The sequence below is a fragment of the Littorina saxatilis genome, linkage group LG14, assembly GCF_037325665.1.
Source record: "Littorina saxatilis isolate snail1 linkage group LG14, US_GU_Lsax_2.0, whole genome shotgun sequence".
Taxonomy (NCBI): Eukaryota; Metazoa; Mollusca; class Gastropoda; order Littorinimorpha; family Littorinidae; genus Littorina; species Littorina saxatilis.
The window spans coordinates 2,205,387-2,219,867 of record NC_090258.1 but is presented as its reverse complement, the minus strand read 5'-3'; the positions used below and the strand labels follow the sequence as shown (position 1 = coordinate 2,219,867).

Here is a 14,481-nt window from a genome sequence, read left to right as displayed (position 1 = left end):
GTGTGTGTGTGTGTGTGTGTGTGTGTGTGTGTGTGTGTGTGTGTGTGTGTGTGTGTGTGTGTGTGTGTGTGTGTGTGTGTGTGTGTGTGTGACAGTTAACAATGACGATGAGACAGAATGCTAAAGCACAGATCCTTTTGTTTAACAATCTATATCGTCCTCCCTTTTTTTTTTAAATGTTGCTGTGTTGACAAACGTTCTCCGAGCAAACGTCTATCTAATGTTTTTGTCATCACATTGAAAGAATTTCACAAAGACATTTTGATCATTTGCTCCGGAACTGCAACGTCGATTTGCCCAAACAAAAAAATCTGGCTCAATACACCAGTTAACAGTTTCGGCACTTACATGGTACAAAGAAGGAAAACTCACGTGATACACAAAGCGATTCTGGTTGGACGGAGAAATTTCGACGAGCAACCCCTGCATCGTCTGCTCAACGTGATGGAAGCAATTGAACGGGACGGTGTGTTTTCCTCTACGTTATAACAAAAACCTCACGTTACATCCAAATTAGCGATGGCGTCAACATGCTGTGTTATTGGTTGCAGTAATGGGAGTTTAACCGAATTAAAAAATGGTGGTCAGAAGATTGCACAATTCATTACGTGCCTCGACGGTCGTTAGTGTGTGGTTGCGAACCACCATTCAGGTGGGCATTTGTTATCGCCTGTGTGTCGTGTGTTGACAAACTTTTAGTACGACTGATGTGAGCCGAATTTATTGGGGAAAGTTCAATGAATGCAAAAAGGTATGCCAAATAGTAGTGTGTCGTGTTTCCTTTGCGTTGGGTTGTGGTCAAATACACAGCGGTTATCTGTTTGTGAGTTGCCTGGAACACGTTTTATTTTAATAACATCTCTCGATCTTCACATATTTTGTCATGTGAATAAGAACAGAACAAGTTCGTCAAACATATTTCTTATTTTATTTGCATTGAATGAATTCTTGTTAATTGTTTATTCATAAAGACCACTTGTACTAAAGAAAATGTTTCCCCCTTTCAACGGGTGGAGTAGTGCGCCGGAGTAGTGTCCCTTGCGTAGAAACGTGGGCGAATAACACGATCTGCGCATGCGGTGAAATCAACCGGAAAAGGACAAATACATAAACATGCCGAAAAACGATATGCGCATCACCTGGAAAAGGAAATAAGTCGAATCTGCTCGCGATAAAAGAAGTGCGTATGTGAGAGATCTAAAATGGCTGCGGAACTGTTAACTGGTGTATATGTGGAAACAGACTTGTAGTGTCATATTTTTTAAACGGGTTTGGAAGAACTGCTCATAATTTACATAGCACTCCGGCCCTGTGGCCGAGGTCTTGTCAGCTACGTAGCGGCTTTACGCATATGCGCAGAGCCTACGGACACCGTAAGATGAAAACGTGGTGGGCATGACGCGAGCGTAGCGAAACTTGCGCCGCTACGTTCACCGTAAAGTTACGACTAGACAGCTCCCCCACTGTCGTAAACCTTTGCGCAGCACGCGTGTGGCGAAAAAACATGGCGGGCAGGACGTTATTTTTTTCGGATGCTTTTGCAGCGGAACTTCAGCCGTCAACGGATGTTGCTGAACAGATCCTAATCGCTTTGCTTCTTTTTTTCTGGCAAGGTGTGGATTTCAACTTCACTAAAATTTTGCCGCGGTGCTTTGGAGCTCCAGCTTCGACAATGTGATAAAAAACAAATCGAATACGTATATTACGTAATCAAACACAACAGCATGACGTAAAGTACACAAAAAGAAAGAATTCTCCGTATCGCCGAGACTAATATCCTTATCCTTGAGGCTTTTGACGTCACTAGTTAGACGCACTTCACGGGATATACCCCTTCACTAAACATAGTACAACTTTGCGCACAGCGTTAGCTCCTTACGTATTTCGTTACTCCGCAAACGACTAAGCAAGCGTCGTGACCACCAAGTTACGCATTTGCGGAGCTACGGAATAAGTTGGCTTTACGTGTTCGTAACTCCATGCGTAACCTAACTTATTTGCGCTACCGACAAGACCTCGGCCACTGTTCTTTAAGGCTGGAGAACACTTTGGAGGCCCAATTTCAAAGTGATTAGGTAGTTTTAAAAGTTACTTTTTCTGTTAGTTCAATGTTTGCTTTATCAGGAAAATACAAAATATAAAGGGCTTAACGCGCAAAATTTTAAGATAACGACTGAAGTTTAAGCTCAGGTATCAGATTTTTTCACGCAAACACTACTGAATATGTTGCAATATTGTATTGTGAAAATGTAAACAAAATAACAATCAGATGATCACAAACTGAAGAAGAGAAATAGGGAAGCAAAATAGAACATTAAACGTAGTGATTTTACTTGTGAATTCGGAAAAAAATCCTTTTGTATCCATTTTGAAGCTCAATTTGAAGCATGGAACACCAACAAACATTGATTAAAAGTGTTAAAGTGATTACAGTGTTCAGAAATAGTGTTAGATACCAAGTTGAGTTATCCCTCTTTACCAATTTAAAAAAAAATACACCTCTTAACGCGCAAAATTTTGAACTGTGATGCTTTTACTACCCCCACCCCCTTCCCATTTGTCAGAAAAGAGTGCATAATTATTATCTACCAAATAGAAAAGCAGGGTAGTCAGATGATCAAAAAATTCAGAACAGAAATAGGGAAGCAAATTAGAACATCCAACATAATGATTTAACTTGTGAATTATGAGAAAACTATTTTTTTTTACCCATTTGTGAAGCTTAATTTGAAACTTGGAACACAGACAAACATATATTAAAAGTGTTAAAGTGATTACAGTGTTCAGAAATAGTGTTAGATACCAAGCTGAGTTATCCCTCTTTACCACTGTTAAAAGAAATACACCTCTTGTCGCGCAAAATCTTGAATTGTGATACTTTTACTTCCCCCACCCCCTACCCATTTTTTCAGAAAAGAGTGCATAATTATTATCTACCAAATAGAAAAGCAGGGTAGTCAGATGATCAAAAACTGAAGAACAGAAATAGGGAAGCAAAATAGAACATCCAACATAGTGATTTAACTGGTGAATTCTAAAAAAACCCCACTTTTTTACTCATTTTATTAGCTTAATTTAAAGCTTGGAACTGAAGACAGAAAAAAAAAATTAAAAGTGCTAAAGTGGTTACAGTGTTCAGAAATAGTGTTTGATACCAAGTTGAGTTATCCCTCTTCATCACAGTTAAAAAAAACACACCTCTTGTCGCGCAAAATCTTGAACTGTGATGCTTTTACTACCCCCACCCCCTACCCATTTTTCAGAAAAGAGTGCATATTATCTTCCAAAAAGAAAAGCAGGGTAGTCAGATGATCAAAAACTTAAGAAGAGAAAGAGGGAAGCAAAATAGAACATCCAACATAATGATTTAACTTGTGAATTATGAGAAAACTATTTTTTTACCCATTTTTGAAGCTTAATTTAAAACTTGGAACACAAACAAACATAAATTAAAAGTGTTAAAGTGATTACAGTGTTCAGAAATAGTGTTAGATACCAAGTTGAGTTATCCCTCTTTACCACTGTTAAATGAAATACACCTCTTGTCGGCCAAAATCTTGAACTGTGATACTTTTATTTCCCCCACCCCCTACCCATTTTTTCAGAAAAGAGTGCATATTATCTACCAAATAGAAAAGCAGGGTAGTCAGATGATCAAAAACTGAAGAACAGAAATAGGGAAGCAAAATAGAACATCGAACATAGTGATTTAACTGGTGAATTCTGAAAAAAACCCACTTTTTTACTCATTTTATTAGCTAAATTTTAAAGCTTGGAAGACAGAGAGAAAAAAAATGAAAGTGCTAAAGTGGTTACAGTGTTCAGAAATAGTGTTTGGTACCAAGTTGAGTTATCCCTCTTCATCACAGTTAAAAGAAACACACCTCTTGTCGCGCAAAATCTTGAACTGTGATGCTTTTACTACCCCCACCCCCTACCCATTTTTCAGAAAAGAGTGCATATTATCTTCCAAATAGAAAAGCAAGGTAGTCAGATGATCAAAAACTTCAGAACAGAAATAGGGAAGCAAAAAATAACATCCAACAGAGTGATTTAACTGGTGAATTCAGAAAAAAAACACAAATTTTTTACTCATTTTATACGCTGAATTTAAAGCTTGGAAGACAGAAAAAAAAATTAAAAGTGCTTCAGTAGTTACAGTGTTCAGAAATAGTGTTAGATACCAAGTTGAGTTATTCCTCTTCATCACAGTTGAAAGAAACACACCTCTTGTTGCGCAAAATCTTGAACTGTGATGCTTTTACTACCCCCACCCCCTACCCATTTTTCAGAAAAGAGTGCATATTATCTTCCAAATAGAAAAGCAAGGTAGTCAGATGATCAAAAACTTCAGAACAGAAAGAGGGAAGCAAAAAACAACATCCAACAGAGTGATTTAACTGGTGAATTCAGAAAACACACACTGTTTTACTCATTTTATAAGCTGAATTTAAAGCTTGGAAGACAGAACAAATAAATTAAAAGTGCTAAAGTGGTTACAGTGTTCAGAACTAGTGTTAGATACCAAGTTGAGTTATCCCTCTTCATCAAAGTTAAAAGAAACACACCTCTTGTCGCACAAAATTGTATACTGTGATGCTTTTACTACCCCCACCCCCTACCCATTTTTCAGAAAAGAGTGCATATTATCTTCCAAATAGAAAAGCAAGGTAATCAGATGATCAAAAACTTAAGAAGATAAATAGGGAAGCAAAATAGAATATCCAAAATAGTGATTTAACTGTAGATTTCAGAAGAAAAAAACCCTTTTTTTTTAATCATTTTTGAAGCTGAATTAGAAGTTTGGAAGACAGAAAAAAAAAAGTGCTAAAGTGGTTACAGTGTTCAGAAATAGTGTTAGATACCAAGTTGAGTTTTTGCTCTTTATAAAAGAAACACACCTCTTGTCGCGCAAAATCTTGAACTGTGATCCTTTTACTACCCCCGCCCTCTACCCATTTGAACAGAAAAGAGTGCATAATTTGTATTCTCTTCCAATTAGAAAAATAAGTAAAAGCAACTGGACATTTTTAAAATACATCTTTTCTGTCAGTCCAAGGATTGCTTAGTCCATTAAAAACAAACAGACTAGGATTTAACGCACCCATTTTAAGAAAAAGTTAACATGATAATTGATATAATTATCAGACTTTTTTTATGCAATTACTACTGAAGATTCCAGACCAGGTAAAACAATCATTTTATATCCTTTGTCACATTTTTTAAATTTTTTTTATAAATCTATCTATAGCGAGTCTTGTCTCTTTGTGTCATTTATTTTCAAGAATTCTATCCTGGCAACAACAACAACAAAAACACCTACCTACCTACCCTATTTTTTTTAGCCATGTTAATAGAAACAGACAATTTATTTGTTTTGGCCTAAAGATCTTGAAACATTTGTTTTAATAGAGAAATAACAAGTACAGCCATTAGCTGTGTCACTCGAATTTCTTTGTCAGGCTGAAACTTAGCTGTTGCGTTGGTGTCTGCTGTGTGTATCTGGGTCCAAAGCAACTTTCACATTCTCATCTACACACTCACGTTACACAAGTATATATATATACAATTCCACCCACAGAGGCGTTCGGGGATGGGGGTCTCGCACTCGGGCGAATCACACCACAAAATACAAAGTATAACGTACACAGATTTTACTATTGAACCAAAAAGCAAATTAAATCATGAATAAATCAATCAAGCAAAACTTCCACACAATGCCACACTCACTCTCGGTTCACACTGCGCTCTGGACGTGCACACTTGGCAGCACGTATACCGTTCCGGCACCGTTTGTCTTCCTGCAAGTCCAGCATAGGCACACGATTGTCCAAGAATCACAATAATCCTCGTGAATGTCACAGCAGGCATAGTAGAAAAGTCCAAAAGGGTGCGTTGATGGTGGTAATCCGGTGTACACACACACACACACACACACACACACACACACACACACACACACACACACACACACACACACACTCCGGTTTGGTAAGTTACCTGATAAATAATGTAGCCTGTGGATTTAACGGGGAGACTGGTCAGACAGGAAGAGCATTTCACATTTCCGATGTTCAGCGATAAACTTGTTTTCTTCGAGAGTTCGATCTTCGTGCGATTCTGGCGCGTTGTCACCAAGAACGTAAAAAAAAACCAGGATATCATCATGATGCCTCTCTACAAAAACCAGGCAGTCTAGGAACTCTTCATCTAAAGTCAGTCAGTATTAGCCCCTCAACACAATCCTCATCTTGTCCCATAGTGATTTCTGCCGCCAAAGAACGTGTGGTTCTTAACTCACAAGACGGATTTGTCGTCTTCCATTGCGAAATTCAGATCTACCCCAACTACGTGCATTGATCTCAGCAATAAAATGTAGATGCGATAATCTGCAAACATCTCTTCAACACAATCTACATCTTGTCCCATCGTGATTTCTGTCGGCAAAGAACATGTGGTTCTCAACTCACAAGACCGATTTGTCATCTTTCAGAAATTCAGATCTGCCCCAAGTACGTGCAATAAAATGTAGAAGCGATAATCTGAAAAAAAATCTTTTCGCGTGAACGCTGCCACGTTGTCATCAGTCCGATGTCTTTTATCCAGAGCAGGGACGAACACACTTTTTCATCAGCAGTTTGTTATGTTTATCCGTAGACTGCTTTCCATTACTTGTCGTCTGTTTTAGCTTGACTCGTGGGGTTCTTCAGCCAGGCAAAAAGTGCTTGTTTACTCACACGTTCTCTCGCACGACATGTCGTAAATGCAAGTTCTAACGATTGTTTTTTATTGCACTGATAGAGAATGTCGATATTTGTAAACGTCTGCCATTTCCTAATGTTTATTTCATTATTTTGCATACGGATATGGCTAGTAAGTGGATAATCTGTTACGACACGAAACGCGTTCTAAATCCGGGAAGGGAGGCTACTCCAACGTAGAAGGGAGGCTACTCCAACGTACTTTCCAAAGTGTGCTCCAGCCTTAAAAGCGCTAGTCAGTCCGGGGTGGTTCGAGACTAGTGTTTCTGATTCGTCAGTGTGTCCGAGACTGACATAAACCAGAGCAGACGTCTGTGACGTCATGATGACGTTTCTCGACAGTCTATCTGTTCCTGCAAGAGAATAATTTGTATCAGAATAAAATGAAGCGCACAGGTTAAGCGGGGCTCACACACAGGTGGAGCAAGCGGAGCAAGGGTGGAGTAGGCTGCACCAGGCGGAGAGATGACGCTACTTCCGTTGCAGGAGTGGAGAAAGTTGTGTGTGCGGTGCGGAGCAAGGAATAGGACACGTTTCTATTTTTTGGCTCCGGTGCAGCGGTGCAGCCAATCAGCGCACTCATCACTTTCTCCGGAAATAGTAGTGTGACACTAGGTGGCATCCCAAATAACGACGGCCGCCTTTTTCGAAAGAACTTTTTCATGGATTTTACACAAGAATACCGAAACGGAAAGATAGAATGTGGTTTCCGCTAGATTTCAAGTCACGCTTTTCACTTTTCCGAGGAAGCCAACAGCTGAGTGTGAAGAAACGCTGCTGTTCAACTTCGAAATCTCCAGTCGCAGACGACCTTCGCTTTTGCAGTATGTACAGTCAATGCAGGTGCAATGTTACTCATTTCGTGTATATTTTTGCATTAAGATCATGTACAATGATTGGAATCAAAGGAGGAATGACTTCGGTATGCAAATGCGTTGGTTTGGCCGAAATCAATACAGCAGTAATTAAGCTAGGTTCTTTCTCGTCAGTTTGTTTTTTGCGACTGAAGTTTGTCTTCTGAATGTACCACTTGCTTGATTTTGAGTGTTTGTTCAGCTCCTCGGCACAAAATTCATCATGCAAGATATCAATTTGTTGAATGATAACGGGATAAGTGAAGTTCAAACATGCCTATCTGCTTGCAAAAACAATCGCAGGGACAGATCTATCTGCTTCATTGACTGACAGATTGTCATTGAATTTCCAACGTAAAATGACTCGTTTGCAGACTCTCTAATTAGATCCATCGAGTGTTTGTGTTCTTAGATCCATTGGCTATGCAGGCTTTTTGCGATCATAACATTGTTTGGGTTTGTGCAGGTGCAATCTGCAGATCAGAGGAGATTGACCGCAGGGTGACGCAGTGTCAGTGATCAATGCAACTTGTGTTCGACACTCAATATTTCCTTCTACCAAACTCAAGGGCAAAACAAAAGGTACATGCTTGTGAATTCATATTATGTAATGTCTGTGAAGATTAACACCGTTTTTAGCTCTAGTCTGAGTGATCATGCTTATTAATATCCAATTCAAGTTACATACGATACATACTCCGCCCCAGCACCACCCTCACCCCATAGCACTGCTATTCAGATACTACAGTCCAACAACTAACCCTCTAAAAGTCCCTCCCCCCCCCCCCCACTCTCGGTGTAACATCTGTTGCTATCTGCACCTTTGTGTGGTAATGGGAAACTCGTGCTCAAATAGTTTCAGAACTGTTGATATTATAAGAGTTTTATTTACCAATGGTTCTCCCCTTCCTCCTTCATATTACACCGACACTCTCTATGCCCACCCTCCACCCCCTTCCCCCATCCCTTCCCTCTACAGGCACGTCTACTAAAGTCTCAGACGTGATAGGATTAAGAGGATGCCACAATGATCCGGGTAACTTTGCAAATAATCATACTGATATAACAGAAGAAAGTTATTCCACAGTCATTTCTACTTATACATTACAGTGTTACAAAACAGGAATTTGTGCTAAGTTATAATCTACAAACAACAAAGACCCTCCAGCCCCCCCCCCCCCCCCCCTCCTCGCCTGCAACATATACATGTTCATGTCCAACTTTCCCAGTGGCTCTTAATCTTATGTCTATGACTGTTGATATTGAAGAGTAGAAAGTGTTTAGTTTTCAATGACTAAATTTCCCCTCACACACACACACACACAAACACACACGCACATGCACATAGCTGTTGTCTCCTTCTCAATCTCTCTGTGTCTCTCTGTTTAATTAAAATATTTGGATCACTAACTCTTCACTGAGATTCAGTGTTATGTGTTATGTGGAGTAAGATTAGTGAATGTTGCTGCTGATTCTGTTGTTCTTACTGTTCTTCCTCCCTGCATAATCTTTTTTCTCCTTAAACAGTTTTTTTTATTACTACAGTGCGTCTATGGAGTGTACATCAGAGATGTGATGGGACCAAAAACATTCCAAAATGAAACAGGTAACTTTTTAAACTGGTCTTCATTTTGTTTATTGAGAAGTTGGTTCACATGATACATTTCAGAGTCGTCCTTTTAAATTCGTTAAATATTGCACCAGTCACTACATCTATAGATTATCAGATTAAGTTGTCTTCTTCTGCATTATGCATATATGCAATATTCATCTTTAGTGCGCGCTCGTGTGTGTGTGTGTGTGTGTGTGTGTGTGTGTGTGTGTGTGTGTGTGTGTGTGTGTGTGTGTGTGTGTGTGTGTGTGTGTTTTGGTTGAAGACGACACAGGCCCCTTCCCTCATTTGTTTATCTGTGTGCGAGACTTCGTGAGTCAGTTGCATAGGCAGGATAGCTAACTGAGTTGCCTGCAAGACCGTTAACGGCATTTTGCACTGTATATTTGCTGTACATTAATTTCAGCTTAGGTATGACCAATACCAAAAGTTACAATGTTGTAGGTGAAATGGTCTGTCTTTTGGGCTCTTTCCAAAAAGGATCCGAATTCGGGGATAGACTCAACCGTTTCGGGTTTTATATGGAGCCGTACACTAATTAACCCGATTTAAGCATTAAAGAATTTAAGAGTGTTAGTTTTGGAGGGTATAAACTATGTAATTCAAATGAAAATTTCAATAATAAATTTTCGTATAATTAATATACTTACCCAATTCTCATAGTTTATACCCTCCCATCCTTCCACGCTACTTAATTTCCTATGGCGTCTTTTTTTTAGCTTGGTTACCACCCTTTCGAGGGCAGGTAATTTGAGTAGTTTTTCGACATCTATGTAGCATATATGAGATCTTAGTCAATGCATCCCTCAGACAACCAGTTACACCGTTAATGACACATGAAGCAATAAGGTAACTATCAGATAACACTTGTATACACAAAATCCACTCGGACAAGATCAACAAAATCTTACGATCTTGTTAACTCATTGGAGACGTAATGTTTTAGTCCTTTTTTTTGGTTGAAAATGTACTGAAAAAAGAAGATTACAGCTAGATCAAAACTCAAAAGTGTTCCAAATTACCCCTCCATTTGACCTGTGAACTCGCCACTGTGTTGACCTTTGTCATACAGATATAGTTAATAATCGCCAAATATTAACTAACTAGGTCAACAGGTCAAGAAGTATTAAGCATTTTTATGGGCTGCATTTGTTTCATTTGTGTCACCCTTTATGTTTATACTTTTGCAGGCTGGTGTGGAGTTCTGATGTTGCCAGGGCGATGGAAGACACATACATAAGACATATAAACAAGCTTCCCTGTGAAGTGTTTTGATAACAAATCACCATTATTTTACACATTTATGCATATCTATTCTCAGCTCAGACTTGTGCTTTGAAATTGGATGTTTAAGTACTAGCTAAAACCCTGAATAAAGTCTTCGCAATACATGGAATGGGATCAAAAGTGTGTGTGTGTGTGTGTGTGTGTGTGTGTGTGTGTGTGTGTGTGTGTGTGTGTGTGTGTGTGTGTGTGTGTGTGTGTGAAAACAACATTCAAAAATGAGGGTGAGATAAAACATAAAAAAACCTACAGCAGATACTTTTTTGTCTAGCGTCAAGGACGGATCCAGGGGGGGGGGGGGGGGGGGGGGTTCCTGTCACCCCCCCCCCCCCCGGCCTGAACATGTATCTCCTCCAAGGGTGAAAATAAAATAAGAAATCAATAAATCATGACAAATATTCGGAGAACGCGCCAGCTAGATTCCACATATTCTCATCTACATTTCAAAACGTCCAGACCTCCCTAGCGCCCTCAACTAATGAACCCCTAACACAATTGGGGGCCCCCCAACCTGATACGGTCCGGCCATGAGCGTTCTATATCGTCCTCTTTAGAAACTTGTTGCGCTGTTGACACACGTACGTTTCTATTTGCAAACATCCATAAAGTAATATTTTGTTAATCATGTTTAAAACATTTCTTCTGAGTAGAGTGAAGCTAAATCAAACCACACACAAAATGAAAAAAACTAAATCTAAATCAAAGCCATATTGCGCGTAACATAAAGCAACAGTCTAACCGTCTGCAAGAGAGATTGTTAGTAGTAGATCTAAAAAAAAAAAAGCCTATTCCATGGAAGCTAGTGTAACTATACACATTCAACATCTTTGAAGCTTCGGATATAACTCGATAAAACAAAAAAGAACCAAAACTTAAAACATGTCCCAACAGTTGTTAGTCCACCTCTCTCTTCACCCGACCCCCACACTCACATAGTTTGTGTCTGAAAAGCTCTAAAACGCACTGGCACACACGCACACACACTGACTTATACAGAGTCCAGAAATATGTTCAGTAATTGCGATAAAAGACAAGACTTTTGTCTCCTTTGGTAAACATCACGGTGTTTTTTTCCCGCCACTTCTTATCCACGTGTAAAAATATTTCCCATCAGACTGCGCGAGTGGAGAAACTACGTCATATCATAGGGGAATCCCCTACCGGAGCAGGATCGGAGCAGCCTGCTCCGGAACCGGAGCTTGTGTGTGAGAGGGCAGGTGGAGAGCGGAGCAGGATCGGAGCAGCCTGCTCCGCTTGCACCGCCTGTGTGTGAGCCCCGTGTTGGTATTATTCGGTGTGCTGCATTTCTCGCCACAGCCCTGTACGGGTAAGTACGTTCTACGAGTCGTTTTTGCTTTGCTCGGAGAGAGCTTTTGTGAACTGGTTTCCCACAAATCCAAAAACAAACAGACTGCCAACGTTCCAAAATTCAGAATCAAAAAACGAGAAAGGTAGGTACTAAGTTGTTGGAACGTTTGTTATAGACAAAACACAGTTTATCCTGGCATTCAGTTAAGCTCTTTCTTGTTTTTCTGTGTAGATACACTTTCAGTAGCATATGTTTCAGGGCAAATGAAATCGTTGATCGAAAACACAAACACAAGACAAAGAAGAAATGGCTGAGTTAATGCCTGCCCTGCAGGGGAGCATCTCGTTACTCCCCCGTATCGTTACTCCCCCGGCTCGTTACTCCCCCGGCTTGTTACTAACCCTAACCCTAAAAACCCTAACCCTAAGGGGGAGTAACGAGCCGGGGGAGTAACGAGCCGGGGGAGTAACGAGCTGACCCCCTCCCCCCTCCCTGTAGCATGCCTAATACACCAGTTAACAGTTTCGGCACTTACATGGTACAAAGAAGGAAAACTCACGTGATACACAAAGCGATTCTGGTTGGACGGAGAAATTTCGATGAGCAACCGCTTCATCGTCTGCTCAACGTGATGGAAGCAATTGAACGGGACGGTGTGTTTTCCTCTACGTTATAACAAAAACCTCACGTTACATCCAAATTAGCGATGGCGTCAACATGCTGTGTTATTGGTTGCAGTAATGGGAGTAACCGAATTAAAAAATGGTGGTCAGAAGATTGCAAAATTCATTACGTGCCTCGACGGTCGTTAGTGTGTGGTTGCGAACCACCATTCAGGTGGGCATTTGTTATCGCCTGTGTGTCGTGTGTTGACAAACTTTTAGTACGACTGATGTGAGCCGAATTTATTGGGGAAAGTTCAATGAATGCAAAAAGGTATGCCAAATACTGAAATAGTAGTGTGTCGTGTTTCCTTTGCGTTGGGTTGCGGTCAAATACACAGCGGTTATCTGTTTGTGAGTTGCCTGGAACACGTTTTTTTTTTTTAATAACATCTCTCGATCTTCACATATTTTGTCCTGTGACTAAGAACAGAACAAGTTCGTCAAACATATTTCTTATTTTATCTGCATTGAATGAATTCTTGTTAATTGTTTATTCATAAAGACCACTTGTACTAAAGAAAATGTTTCCCCCTTTCCACGGGTGGAGTAGTGCGCCGGAGTAGTGTCCCTTGCGTAGAAACGTGGGCGAATAACACGATCTGCGCATGCGGTGAAATCAACCGGAAAAGGACAAATACATAAACATGCCGAAAAACGATATGCGCATCACCTGGAAAAGGAAATAAGTCGAATCTGCTCGCGATAAAAGAAGTGCGTATGTGCGAGATCTAAAATGGCTGCGGAACTGTTAACTGGTGTATATGTGGAAACAGACTTGTAGTGTCATATTTTTTAAACGGGTTTGGAAGAACTGCTCATAATTTACATAGCACTCCGGCCCTGTGGCCGAGGTCTTGTCAGCTACGTAGCGGCTTTACGCATATGCGCAGAGCCTACGGACACCGTAAGATGAAAACGTGGTGGGCATGACGCGAGCGTAGCGAAACTTGCGCCGCTACGTTCACCGTAAAGTTACGACTAGACAGCTCCCCCACTGTCGTAAACCTTTGCGCAGCACGCGTGTGGCGAAAAAACATGGCGGGCAGGACGTTATTTTTTCGGATGCTTTTGCAGCGGAACTTCAGCCGTCAACGGATGTTGCTGAACAGATCCTAATCGCTTTGCTTCTTTTTTCTGTCAAGGTGTGGATTTCAACTTCACTAAAATTTTGCCGCGGTGCTTTGGAGCTCCAGCTTCGACAATGTGATAAAGAACAAATCGAATACGTATATATTACGTAATCAAACACAACATCATGACGTAAAGTACACAAAAAGAAAGAATTCTCCGTATCGCCGAGACTAATAGACTTCCTTGAGGCTTTTGACGTCACTAGTTAGACGCGACTTCACGGGATATACCCCTTCACTAAAAATAGTACAACTTTGCGCACAGTGTTAGCTCCTTACGTATTTCGTTACTCTGCAAACGACTAAGCAAGCGTCGTGACCACCAAGTTACGCATTTGCGGAGCTACGGAATAAGTAGGCTTTACGTGTTCGTAACTCCATGCGTAACCTAACTTATTTGCGCTACCGACAAGACCTCGGCCACTGTTCTTTAAAAGCGCTAGTCAGTCCGGGGTGGTTCAAGACTAGTGTTTCTGATTCGTCAGTGTGTCCGAGACTGACATAAACCAGAGCAGACGCCTGTGACGTCATGATGACGTTTCTCGACATTCTATCTGTTCCTGCAAGAGAATAATTTGTATCAGAATAAAATGAAGCGCACAGGTTACGTGTTGGTATTATTCGGTGTGCTGCATTTCTCGCCACAGCCCTGTACGGGTAAGTACGTTCTACGGGTCGTTTCTGCTTTGCTCGGAGAGAGCTTTTGTGAACTGGTTTCCCACAAATCCAAAAAAAAACAGACTGCCAACGTTCCAAAATTCAGAATCAAAAAACGAGAAAGGTAGGTACTAGACCTAAGTTGTTGGAACGTTTGTTATAGACAAAACACAGTTTATCCTGGCATTCAGTTAAGCTCTTTCTTGTTT

General features: G+C 40.5%; 1 long non-coding RNA gene across 4 annotated transcripts; it reads left to right on the top strand.

Annotated features, from left to right (window-relative positions):
* The first annotated feature begins 7,163 nt into the window (after window positions 1–7,163).
* On the top strand, window positions 7,164–10,618 carry LOC138946879 (uncharacterized). 4 transcript variants are annotated; one of them, XR_011449450.1, is made up of 4 exons: window positions 7,164–7,585; window positions 8,082–8,197; window positions 9,161–9,221; window positions 10,418–10,618. It is a non-coding gene; the product is annotated as an uncharacterized lncRNA (long non-coding RNA). The 4 variants fall into 4 exon arrangements; XR_011449449.1 differs by having other exon boundaries at window positions 7,164–7,604; XR_011449451.1 differs by lacking the exon at window positions 7,164–7,585 and adding an exon at window positions 7,642–7,683.
* The last annotated feature ends 3,863 nt before the right edge of the window (window positions 10,619–14,481 follow it).